This window comes from Dermacentor albipictus, chromosome 3 (genome assembly GCF_038994185.2).
Source record: "Dermacentor albipictus isolate Rhodes 1998 colony chromosome 3, USDA_Dalb.pri_finalv2, whole genome shotgun sequence".
Taxonomy (NCBI): Eukaryota; Metazoa; Arthropoda; class Arachnida; order Ixodida; family Ixodidae; genus Dermacentor; species Dermacentor albipictus.
The window spans coordinates 59,368,792-59,382,522 of NC_091823.1; the positions used below are offsets into that span (position 1 = coordinate 59,368,792).

At 44.3% G+C, this 13,731-nt stretch overlaps 1 protein-coding gene and 1 long non-coding RNA gene across 2 annotated transcripts in view; both read left to right on the forward strand.

Moving 5' to 3' along the window:
• The window catches only part of LOC135898814 (uncharacterized), a 104,607-nt gene that overhangs the window by 6,861 nt on the left and 84,015 nt on the right, over positions 1–13,731 (forward strand). The window lies entirely within an intron of this gene.
• Positions 8,090–11,124, forward strand: LOC135898705 (uncharacterized). Its single transcript, XR_010563399.2, has 3 exons — positions 8,090–8,592; positions 9,998–10,207; positions 11,027–11,124. It is a non-coding gene; the product is annotated as an uncharacterized lncRNA (long non-coding RNA).

Here is a 13,731-nt window from a genome sequence, read left to right on the forward strand (position 1 = left end):
TAGCGATCATGAAACCAAAGGCTCGATTAAAGTGTTCCGTGGTGCCATTGGTCCGCAGGCGATGTGCGGTTAACAATACCGCATTCAGCAAGCAGTTTTTCAATGACTTCAGGCATGAAGGCACAGCCTCGGTCGCTTAGGAGTTCTTGAAATCCTACACGACGAAGCACAAAATGTTGGAGTATTATAAAGGTAGTGATTTCCTGCGCTGTAGCAGATGGTAGGGCAGCAATCTCTGCATAGCGTGTTAAGTGGTCGACGGCAACTATAATGCGCCGGTTGCCGGATGTAGTCAAGGAAAGTGGCCAATATAGATCGACACCGACATAAAAAGAAAGGATTCAGATTGCCATGGCATGGTTTGGAGTTCACCGGCTGAGAGGTGCGGCGAAGGTTTGGTACGCTGACATTCACGGTAAGAGCGGATGAAGTTCCGAGCGAAGGTGTACGTTCCATGCCAGTAGTAGCGTCGCCGATGTTATTCGTACGTCTTGAAAACGCCGGCGTGGTCGCACAGGAGGGTTCGAGTGGAAAGTGAAGCAGACCTCTGATCTCAAGGCTCTCGGGATGACAAACAACCGCGTACATAGGCGGAAAGTATTCACTTTTCCGGAAGGGGGGGGGGGGGGGGGGGGGGCTGAAGCCTGACCACATTTACGAACCCCATATATATATCTTACATTTAATAACGCTTTAATAACAGATGCACTTAAGAAATTTCGTGTGGCCTCGAAGAATTGTTTACTGAAATGACAGCCCGAGTACTCTCGCATCACCAAGGATCTGGCGTCTCTCGGCGGTGTAATCTTCCTTTGTGTAACTATCTTATACTTATCTATCACTAATACTACCTCTCTTTCCGTCGAAACTGCAGCCTCTCTTCTTTTTTTTCTGTGAGTCCGAGTATAAGCGCTGCTGCTGCCCATGACTACTGTTGATCCTGCTTTAGAGTGAACCCCGCTTGGCCTCATTTTCGTTACTGAGTGAATTAAATATATTTATGACATCTGTATGCACGTGGCACTGCTTCCAGTAGATGTCGTAAATTATTAGAAGAGTTTTCTTTTTTATGAGTCGTCAGCATTGCTTACTGGAAAGAGAAGCATTACTGACGCACATATCATTCACGCGCACTTGAAACATCGTTGACAAAAGACTCTGCCGAAGGGGTCACGGAAGCCCGCAGGCTTTTTAAGAGCGCAGCCCTTAGGCATCCATCTCTGCGTTGAGCGTCGGCAACCCTCGGCGTCCTAGGCGTAACCGAGCGAACGAGCACCGCGAAGCATGAAAGAGTGAACGCGGATTGCAGCGGGGGATGAAAGTCGGTGATAGCGAAGAGAGCGCGAGGAGGATAGCGGAGGAGGAGGGTATAGCAAGAGCGTGAGAAGAAAGGTGTAGTGCCGCGCAAGATGGGCTCTGCGACGACGACCGCTGCGGGATGGCGCCAGAATAGTACGCCGTGATCGGTTCACCGATGATGCCACGGATAAGGCATGCGGCAAACGCGTCCACCGATACCATGTATGGAAACAAAGCGCTGCTTGCGTGGATGTCTGTCAGCGGCGGTTTTGAATCGGGCCCACACTTCACCAACGCACCTCTTCTCGAGATCCCCCGACTAGCGAGGCAGTCGTGCCACACTTCGCTCCGTTTGCAACGAGCCGCACGAGACAGTTTGTCCGCGCCAGCCACACTACTCGCAGCGTCCTTGTACATATGTTATCATAGTACAAAATTTTCACACGCGAAATTAAAACATGTATAGAGCTACGGTGAAATTTCGCGTTAGAGAGTATCGTAATCGTCGGTGAATTTTCGCAGCGTAAAAAAAAACTAGACAAAAAACACGCAAAGCAAGTTGAAACGTACTGAAGATATAGCAACACCTTTATTCTCTAGGCATAAGCTATCCATACCATTAGAAATAAGTCTTAGCTCATTACCTCCTTCTTTATATAAAATATAATAAACTTTATGCTATATATATATATATATATATATATATATATATATATATATATATATATATATATATATATATATATATATTTAACAAATTTAACCTAACAGATTCGCCCATAGAACTGCTTAAGGAAGCTGGATTACTGACCATAAGAAAAAAGGGCGAGATTAGCGGGATTAAAGGTATTGTACCAACTATTACACAACCGCATAAATGTAGACATGTCCCGTTATACTAAGCAATCCACAGCAAGATCTACCCGCCAGAAGCATTGCCATAACCTTGCGTCTTACAAATTCCATACAGATGTCCTGAAATTCTCGTTTTTTCCGCTCACGATCGGAGAATGAATTAACCTGGCCACCTCCATTGCCAGGAGCACATCTTTAGCTCGTTTCTCTAAACTGATTGAAAGCGATTTGCCAGCCTCGCAATGTTGAAACGGTGTTATGTTTTCGCCTTTGTCCTCATATTGGCCAAGTGCCGATGTCATTTTGTCTGTGCAATTCACTTTTCTAGATTTTGTTCTATGACTCACAGCCATCAATTGCGCGACATTTCGCTGTATAATGCTTTCCTTTTCTTGCCTTGCACTAAAATCCCTGTCTCTTTTCTTGCCCTCCTGTTATAATCCCTATTGGGATTGACAGTGTGTATAAATAAATAAATAAATAAATAAATAAATAAATAAATAAATAAATAAATAAATAAATAAATATGTTGTGTCTGTGCATGGTGTTTACATTGGAAATTAAAACAGATATGTTGAAGTGAGAAAATGCGGAGGCAGCCGCCGCTGATGCTTCCAATGCGCTTGTTTTTGTATTGTCAGGATTTGCAGAAATAAAGCGAAAGTATATATAGCCGTGCACGTCCACGCCAAAAATGATGCAGTAAGCATAAGTGAAACGGTAGAGGCAACACAAAAGACACCTCAAATAATGTGGGTGACAGAACTTGGGTAATGACACTATGGGGGGGGAGGGTTGCGCCCCCTTCCCCCCTGAAAATTTTGGAGGGGGCTCGGGTCTCGGAGCCCCTCCATAGTCGGCACCTATGACCACGTACGTCCCACCGGGGCATAGTTGCGTCGGTACAGGAGCTGATCCCAGATCGCCAAATGGGGAAGCTTGGCGCCGAAGTGTTCGAAATGCTGGAACTGTTGAGGTACTTGAGAGAAGGTCGAAAATGGGTGCAGTTCAGGGGTCATTGTGTTGTTCGGCTACAAAAGTGTCAACGTAGAGGGACGACAATGCTCGCTCATAGGGGGTGGGGTGATAGCTCACAAGTGACCTCTGGCGAGACCTGTGAGCGGGCAAGAGCGTTAGCGTCGGAATGCTTCTAGCCTACACTGTACACCACGCGTATTTCGTACCTATGGATTCTCAGAGCCGAGCAAGCGAGGCGGCCAGATGGGTCTTTCGAGTTCTGAGTTGACTTTCAGTATTAGTGTGGCTTTACTTTACTTATGTGAATTTGTTACTGTGTTTTGGATTTGACTTTTCGTTTTAGTTTGTTTAAGTGCTTTCTTTTTCGATATCTCTATATGCGATAAGGCGCCAACATCTCCTAAGCGCCATATAATCTTAAAAAATATATCGAAACTAGTTCAGTCCTGATAATTCGTTACAAGTAGATACACCTTGCGAACTCACTAGCTACGAGCCATAATGTATGTCTCGTAAAATAGTTAAGTAAAAAGGTAATTAGCGTAATTATGTAAGTTATTCAATTCAGCATTTTGATTTCTCATGGAAGTAGTGGCCGCTTCATTGAGTAATTTAGACCAACGGTAAGTATTGTGCTATCTGCCACAGTAAATTTTTTAAAAATTTAGTTTGATGCAGCTAAGAAAGGAGGCCTTGTCTTATAGTATAAAAAGTGTCTAAATAGAATGTATAAGTATATATTATTATAATATATAAAAGTAAAAAAGGGAGGAAACGCATGCAGACTGTGAAGGCTGTGGAATGACGCTCCTTGTGATATTGGGTTTGATGTGTGTCGCACTAGGACCTTCCTACATGACTAAATGTGGTTCTACATTACACTCGGTTTCGCCACAGCTCTCACAGGCCACAGAAGGTTTGTCTGAGACTATCACTTTTTGTTTACATTATTGGCGCTGAAAAGGCCAACTTCAAGCAGTGTAGTGAAACGAGCTTTTTCTAGAATGGTAGAAATGTTTATGTGTGTTCTGCAACTAAATATATTATTATGAGCGTATTTCGGGTAGTTATTTTATGCACCGATTTAATAGAGCACTTATAAAATATCGGCGATTTGGAAACGTCTTTTTTTTAATAACTCGGCAGGTAAAGGCTTAAAGATATGTGAACGCAGAGCAAATAAGTCTAGCTGCAACACAGATCTTTAGTTGGCTTGGTTCATTGACAACTTGAGGCAGTACAACAATATATTTTTATGGTTTGTCATCTACTTATCCACAAAAGTGGACAAAATTCATACGTCTTTGGTATACCACAGCACTCATTATGCCCAACTAAATGTATGAAGATAGCTGGTATCCTAGGGAAACCAAGGTGAACCTTCACTAATTCACGAACAGGTGGCACTGCACGTTCAGGTGGCTCATGAAACACTATGCTCTGACAACCATCTAGTCGAACAAGCGTGGTGACAATCGTGTGCAGTGCCTCGGGAATATGCACAAAGTAGCACGACAATACCTGCTTTCCTGTTTTTGCTCATGCCAAATCAACCTATTAATCGCGCTTGAAACATTATTTGAAAAATTAGGGAGTTAGAATTGCCTCGCACAAGGCAAGGTTATAAGGTCACCTCCAGCGCTTGTCGAATAGGCTCCTCAGTGCTACAGTTGACCTGTGGGGAGGGGGGAGGAGAGCCCCTCCTTAAAACTGAAGGCGGTCCGCCCTTGACTTTAAGCACTGCTGGCACTAATAGGTCGAGCAGCTAGAATATTTGTTTATTAGACAAACAAAGAAAGCTAAATTCAGGAACGCTAAATGCAGAAGTACGCTTGCCTTCTCAAAACGAAACGGTACAACACTTACAGCTGGCCTTGCTGGCGTACAACCACCGGCACAGCCTTTGTAGATGCTGTGCAAGTTACTTCTTTAGTGTGCCACTTATCGACGATTATCGACACCAGTCAGCCAAATGGAAGAGATGTGTTATTGACGAAAAGGCACAGAGGTCGGCCTCAGCTAGTGCACCTAGCCTGCTGCTATGCACGTGGGGAAAGCAAATGGGGTCACTGAACATGCACACACACGTACACTAGAGCAGAAGATGATATAATTATTCCAGAACTACAGATGTCAGCAATATAGATAAAACAAATGTGAATAGGTGGTATTCCACTTCATAGTGAGACGGAAAAGATAGGGGGACACTTAAGCTGCGCCTTTGAGGGTATGACACAATAGCTTAATTGTTCCCTTCGGTGGTTTTTATTCTTACACAGTCATTGTTTTTGTTCGCATTCATTCGCTTGTAAGGTTTATCCCAGCCAGGTTCTGTTTTGTTGCATTGTTGTGTGCTACCTGTTGCACTGTACAGTTTACGCACATAACGCTGCTTGTATATGCACACACATGCATATTAGTACGCAGTGCACTGCACACAATGGAATGCGTTTGAGGTCCGTCTTGTCGTGATGCATGTATTGGCTTCGCTTTACCTCCGCCTCTCGCTCTCGCAGTGCAGGATCTTCCTGACGCCTCGGTCGCTTAGCCTCCGCTTGACGCGCCAGACGCGCCTGGCGTTCGCTATACTGAGCTTCTGTCGGTCGCGATTCAAATCCGTGATTTGCGACGCGAGGCTTCGCTTCTGGCGTTTCGCCGCAGCTTCCCGCGCATGCAATTCGGCGTCTGCGCGTCGCCTACAACGCTGGCGTTCTGTGCGATCAGCATTGGTATGGGCTTTCTCCGCACCTGTCTTTCGTGGTCTCCCTGGACGCCGAAGCGGTGGTACAGATGGGCCAGCACACGGTTCAGAAGACGGCCCAGCACACGACGCCAAAGACGAACCGGGTACATTATCCATTGCAGCACTGACTGCAGTACGCTGGACGCTGAAGACAGAAATGAGGAACCAAGCTTCCATGAGCTCGCGCACCATCTGTTGGACAGCGGTGTAATTACCCATACAAAAATGCTTCCTTACTTTCTTTAGAACTTTTATCAACATCCTATCAACTTTAGTAACATCCTATTGACTTTTACTTTTTAGTAACGTTTGTCAAAAGAAAGTTGGTTACTTCTTTTCTAACTTCAGTATGTAAAAAGAAAGTTACTAGAAAGTTAAGACACACTATTTTAACTTTTTAAAAACACGATTCAATAGGAAGGTAATAAAAATAATTATGTTCTTAAAGTACATAACCCAAGTTACAAAACATGCATGAATATTATTCAATAAGGTTATAATTATTCAGTGAACATAGCTGGTGCAAGACAGTGTTGTTTCATGGACAGGTGTAACTTTCCACAATTTGCAATCAACTTTCTAGTAACACTCGTTACTACAAAGTTGTTAAAAATGATTTAGTGAAAAATGAACATATAACAGCATCTGAACTATAAATGAATATGCAAAGACTGGCTGCATTAAAAAAAATGTTTTTTTTTTGCACAGTAACTGTTTTCCTAATTTTTAATCAACTTCCTAGTAACAGATGATAGCAGAATGTTCATAGAAAAAAAATGCTTCTAATACCGGACGCTAAGAGAAAATATGGTCTCACCAATTCAAGATGTGGGCACGTATTCTCGAAAACACGAGAGCTAGTGCCATGGGAAGCGTGTATATGAGCGGTGATCATGAATTTGTGCTCAGTAGGTGTCAAAGAAGCCCGTAGGCCATGCACCACCGCACTAGACGGCGCGCTGATCGGCTCGTGTTCGCCAACTAAAGCGGGAGACACACGGTCCGATTTGGTGTCCGATCCGGCGTCTGACGCGCCGAAACTGCAGCCCGAATCGAGGTGTTTTGCCGTGCCGAAGCGCCGGATCGGACGTCCGGCGTGCGACAAACCGGGCAGATTTTCATCAGATTTTCATCGTTCGACGTGTCCGACAACTGCACCGTCGTCTGGCCGCAGCCATTGGCAGCGCGGCTGGCATGTGACGTTCTCTGACGTTCCCTCCACGGAGGCGGTGCTGGCTTTCCGGTTTCTCGCAGTTATTCTTTTTCCTTGCCTGCTGCAGTTTGTTTCTGACATGAAATAGTTACCAGTTCAGTAAAATTATCTCGAACGTGTGCCTGTTACGCAAACCAGCGCCTTGTACACTAGCGCTAAGCTACTGGTGAGATCGGGAGCCGCGACGCGAGGGCATTTCGCGAGCAGACATCACACACCGACCGTCTGAGCGAGGCCGCTTGCACGTTTGCCCTTCGCAACGACTGCGTCGAGTAAACCAATTGTATTTAATTACGGCCGACCTAAGTGTACAGTGTTCATTGTTTTGGCAAAAATAAGCACTCTTCGACGAGCTCGGACTGGATCGCAAGCGCCGTCGGCTGCAGCGTCCGCCTAGCTATGCCTACCGGCCCTATCGCTGGCTTTAGCGGAGCCGTCAGTGGACAACGCGCCGTCGTGAAGTGTTCTGTCACTCACAGGGGCATAAGTTTATCGACAGCCTTCGCGTAAAGCGAAGCAGTGTGGTGCAGAGTTGTTTATATTGCGTTTCTCGACGTGGATATCAACTCAAGCTGGGGAGTTGGATGTGGGCGGAGCTTACGCGCCGCTCATGCCGTAGCATGCAGCGCCGCACGTCGGATCGGACACCGAATCGTACCGCGTGCGTCTGTATAGCTCGCTCATGGTTCGGCTGAAGTCCCCGTATACACTTTATAAATAAGGAAGCCTACCTAGGCACTGTAAACCCAATTATTGGGGCCTAAATGCCTCTCCGCCTCCTACTACGGCTTCCTTTGAGTGACAGTCTGATCTCGAAGGCCATGCTTTTGCAACCTGCATGCACCTGAAGCAATTGCGAATCTTGAAGGCAACATCCGCTTAGTTTTTATTATATATACATTTCCTTAAACTTCGTATCACAAAGTACAAAGTACACACTTCTGGACCAAATAAATTTATTAAAAGACTCTATCAAATGTTATTAGGAAAAAACACGCAATTTTTTCATTTAAGATACATTTTTCTAAAAAACCGCAGAGTGGCGCTACTGTAGTATTTGTTTGGTCGACACACCACGTTGGTTGTCGTAAGTGCTCCCTGCAGTGAGGTGGTATTTGAGGTAAATTTTAGAAGTGCCTAGACAAAACGTGCTGCTTGTTGTGTGCAGTGACCATCCCAAACCCTCCGGACTCGTGTAACGCCATTAGTTCGCCGTGTGTTTCGAGCGATCCACCAGTGTCGTCAGTGAGTGCCCTAGTACAGCTCCCGTCCGAACTGCCTTTGTTCTGCCGAGCTGCTGCCGGCGCTGTTCTGCCGAGCTGTTCTGCCGGCGCTCTCGTCAAAAGTCTGGTACTGGGGCTTCGAATTGTAGTGTTTGGAAGACTGTTGAAGGTTGTGCTTTTGTGGAGCTGGAGTTCATCGGCAGTTCTACAGTGCTTGCGCCAGAGAAACGTCGGTGCTTCTGTACCTGTTAGACGAAGGAGCGTTTGCCAAGTCTTGAAAGGTAAGCAAGTTTGGCGCTTGCGCGCATTCTTGAAGCTTATGATTTGCGTAATGAGCGTTGTGTAACTAGCTAGAGCAAAGCGCTTTCCTATCGTATGTTAGCCATGTTGCTGTGCACATTTAGCAAGCAATTTCGCGAAAGCTTCCTCTGATGTTACAGCGTACTTGCATTCTGCTACCCGCCTTGATTGCTATGCCTGAATGGGCACACAATTATGAAAACACATTGAAAGTTTGTGTTCGTTCGGCAGTGCGTAATAATTTGAAGACTGCGATTTTGTAGCAATACTTACCCCTCGATTCTATATCACTCTTCTCGCCCACCGCTAACGGCCGGCAGCTGCAGTACGTAGCACGGGCCGGGGCGTCGGTCAGCCTACTAACGAATAGCGCAAAGGAATACCATCGCTACAAAATCGCGGTCTTTAAATTATTACGCAAATTTTGTGCACAATGAGATGTTATAAACACACCTTGCATGTACATGAAAAAAAGGTTTACAACAGAGATGACATATATGCATGGGCACATATATGTGTCAATAAAATACTCGAGCCTCTTTCTGCCTACAGAAAAAGAAGTTATGTCTTACTCGAGGGCATGGCTGCTTGTAATAATGAACCTCTAAGGGAAGGTTTTCTCTAATCCCTATTTTTGATATCTAAATGCTTATGTGGCATGTACAAACTGCTTGCATCCATTTCTCATTGGGATGAGCTGTCTGAAATTTATTTTCAGTAATAATTGCAATAATTAACTACTTTCACCTGTCTTCTAATGACTCAAGTTCTATGCTTCTACCTTGACAAACCTTTTGTGAAATTAGTTTGATGAGGCCCAATATACAGCGCTTTCTAAATTGAAGGTATCAGTACCTATTAAAGACTACGCTAACTATGAAAATGCTGCTTGCGTATATTGTTTATTCACTCTGTCAGACAAAATCTTTACACCCAAGTGCAGTCAGTAAATTTAAAAGTGCATGCCTGCAAGGGGAAGTCAGAATTGTATTTGAAGACAATTGCATCTTGTTTGATAGTTCTTGAGCACTTGTGCGCCACTAATCGAGCACAGCTTGGCCCTATACTCGATGAGGCTTGAAGCTTTCAATGTCTGCTAATCACTAAAACAGCACCAGATCTCACTCTGTGTCAAGGGGTGGCACACATTTGCTTAGTTCTAGGCAGATGCATGTCTTTCTTTCGCATTGAAGTTCCCAATACTTTCTAGTCTTACGTAAAAGTACACAGCTCAGTACAATGCATGTATGGTATGGCTGCTTTGTTCTTTAAACCGAATCAACAAGAAGCAGCGACTTCCGTTTTTGCAAACCTTACCCTACTTCCTAACCATTCCTTGATCAAATGCGTATAAAATGAATCTTTGGTTGTTATATTCTTTCACAGGTAGACATCGGTGACGGTGTATACGTTGAAAAGGGCCTGCTGAAGAGGCTGTGCCTGGATGCTAACAACTCAGGCTTTCACTTCGCGGAGGGCCTCCTTAAAGCTCCTTTTTCAATAGGAGACGTTGAAGGGAGGTCCTTCTTTGGGCGGCTGTCAAATGCCTTCCACAGAAGGATCTGTTGGATTCCAAGAAGGTCAACACCATAGTAGGTATGTGTCACAAAGAAGCATCTTAATATTCTTTGTGCAGTTTTCAACAAAACTCCTTTCATGCTAATTTCAATGCTATCTTAGGGTATACTCCTTTCTTTCCTGCTAAAATAGCTATTAACCTGATTATAATAGCATATTATAATGCAAGCTTTGCCACCATAACTAGAAAATTGTCATTACTGTTGGCATGTGTATTTTTGTGATAGAGGCCCTGGTCATGTGAATGCACTGATAATATAATATCCTGTCTTGTGGAAAGCTAACATGTTTAGTAACAAGCTCACTTTGACAATGTCTGCCTGCACAACAAAGGCATTTTGTAATCTTGCTGTAGAACGTCCGTAATGCCTGTTCAACTGCTTACATGTTGCTTGTATCATTTCGTGTTTCTTAAGTGCAACATAAAAATCAACTCTTCTATGTACCTGTGCCCAAGCAAAGCTGCAGCATAGTTATGACTGACACCTTGCCTTTCCTAAGATAATTCACACATGAAACTTCCATGTACTAGTCACAATACGAATATCGAAGTTCATTAAACTGAAGTTGATTTACAGGTTTTGTTTGTAGATGACAATTGGTACGATAGAATTTATGTGTCGTGCATCTGTTGGTGTTATGCACATCCATCACGCTCCCAGCTTTAATGCACGAATTCAGTCATTTCATGCATTTTTAGGACTTTGCACAAAACAGCTGGAGATGTTTATAGCTCACAGGATTGAAAGCTTGTCTCTTGTGCACTTCTCATGGCATTTCTTGTCTCATGTCACTGTAGCAAAACTAATATATTGCCTTTTTTCTTCTCGTTTCTAGACTACACAACGCAACATTTCAGCCTACTTCCAGGGCAGCTGGAGAACTCGTCCCCCTTACTAGCCCGGGGATATTAAATGGATGTGTTCAAGCACAAATGGAAACCCGTCTTCTTCTGTTGCATGCCACACCTAGCCACTTGGCAATCACTATTCGCCAAAGACAGATAGTTGACAGGATGTTACTAGCAAGTCGTTAGGATATATAAAGGTGGTTAATAAATAGTCATTGCACAGTTTTTAGGAAGCAAATAAAAATTTTATTCAGAGATAATCAAAGCTTACTTTTGCAATATATAATTGCAAAAGTAATTACCTCTGGATAAAATTTTTATGTACTTTCTAAAAACTGTGAAGCGACTATTTATTAACCACCTTTATACATCCTAACGACTATCTAGTAATATCCTGTCAACTATCTGTGGCGAATAGTCGACAGGATGTTACTAGCAAGTAGTTAGGATGTATAAAGGTGGTAAATAAATAGTCGCTTCACAGTTGACACTTTCTAACGACATAAGATAATAAGCAGTCGGTAAGAATTCTATCGACATTTTATATCTATACTTTCAATTCAATATCGGTGGCCAATAGTCGGCAGGAGGTTACTAGGAAGTTGTTACGGTGTCTAAAGATGTTTTATAGAATGTCGATAGGTTTTAGTAACATTTGTCTAAAGACGGTTTATAAAATGTTACTAAAATTTTTTGTAAGGGTAGTGCGCGGGGGGTAGGGGGGCCAGCAGCAGCCGCATGGTGGCATTCAACAGCCGTCGAATAGAGCTTTATGTTGGAGAACAGCAGATCGCTTTTGTTGTTTTTGTTTTTTATATGGCGACAACATGCCGAGAACATGCCGACAGTCCAAGCTAACAATCGTCACATACTGCTTCATTTGAAATACCGCACGGCATACATATAAACCCGCTTATATTCGCGCCTTGCGAGCTTGCCTATGTGGCGAGCGGTAGCGTGTCCGACTAGTTGACAATATAAAAGGAAAAATTGAGCTCTACAAGACATGTAAAGCGCAGGGCAGACAACATAAATAGGCTGATGATTATGAAACTGAGAGGAGCGTGAAAGACGAGTTTTCGAAGCCTTTTTACCAAGCTTACGGTGCGGCAATCAGCCACTGGCTTGCTGTCCCGGGCACCCATCGCGGACGCCTGTAATTATAGGGTTCACGGCTTGCGCAAGCGCCACGCCCTCACAGCGCCAGTAGATATTCAGAAGGAAACCTTAGAAGGTGTAACTGAGTAAGAAAATCATGAATTATTACAGTATATATTTACTTACATGTTTGAAGCTGTAGTTTAAACTGTCGCTAGAACTGTAGCTGTAGAGTTATAATGGGTGATGAGGCGAAGCTTGAATAAATAATTTGTTATTGAAAGATTTGCAGCCAAAAAAAGAAGAAAGAGAAACAGAATATAGTACGCCAGCCAAAATGTTCCCACTTCAGACCTACGAGCTCTCGCATCGATAACCGAAATTGGAAACAGCGCTGGTATATCGTACAATGTTTGCCCATTTGCGTGAGATAAGATAAAGTTGTACCCGCTACATCATCGTTTGTTCCCCGTGAACTAAAATTAAATTGAAACTGTCACACATGATGACGTCAACGGCGGCAGAGCTCGCTGCACTGCGTGCTGCTGTCAAATAGCTCCTGCAAGGGACACCTCAGAAATGGGACATCTTTTGCGACTCTATGGCAGCAAACACTTCAGAGTGTGCATTTTGCCCTATGTCATAGAACTCGTGAGCAGCTGACCTGTGATATAAGGGAAAACCACCATCAAGCTATCGCTAAAGTGCACAAAATTATATTCCAGTGCTTACCTGGACATACCGGCGTTGCTGGTAATGACCTCGCCTACGAAGCCGCCCGGTCTGCCCATATGGAAGCCCGACCAGTTTCAATCCCCTTATCCAGGACCGACGTTGCGAGAAAGCTTCATATCATGGCTAACACTATGACACACAGATACTCGTCTTCTCCCAACTTCCCGAAGTGTCATCTTCATAGACCTTATCCATCCCTAAAGAGACAAGTGCCATTAAATGTCTCCTGCTTTGAGGCGACAGTATTGTGCCACCTATGACTCGGGGTGGAATTTACGAAGGCCTGGTCGTCCCACATTGAAATGAGGGATACGCGCATGTGCAACTCTTGCGGAACTACAGAAACGATTGAACACATCCTATGTCTCTGTCCCCAGTGCGGTGTCGAGGGTGAAGCTCTCCGAACAGCATTGAACCGGCTCGACTCTAAACCATATTCGGAAATAAAGATCTTTGGAACATGGCTGTACGCACTAAGGCGCAGAGAGCAACGAAAGCGTTGTTGCAGCACCTCAAGTCGCAGGTCTTGGCGACCGTGTGTAGACTCAGTGCGAACCTTCAAATGTGCGTGAAACTGTGCTCTCACTCCTCTATTTCTCTCTATTCATCCACATTCCCCTTCCCGGAGTGCAGGGTAGCAAACCGGATCTGCGCCTGATTAACATCCCTGCCTTTTCTCTTCTCTCTCTCTGTCTCTCCCTCTCTCTCTATGAACATTACGAGTTACTCGATGTCACATTTGGTACCACGTCGCTTCTATAGGTGCCGCCGTGTTTGCTGTAACAATGCTTCAAAGGACCATGAAATGTTCGTTTGACTATTATCAGTTTATCATTGTGCCTGAGACTAGAGAGCTCAA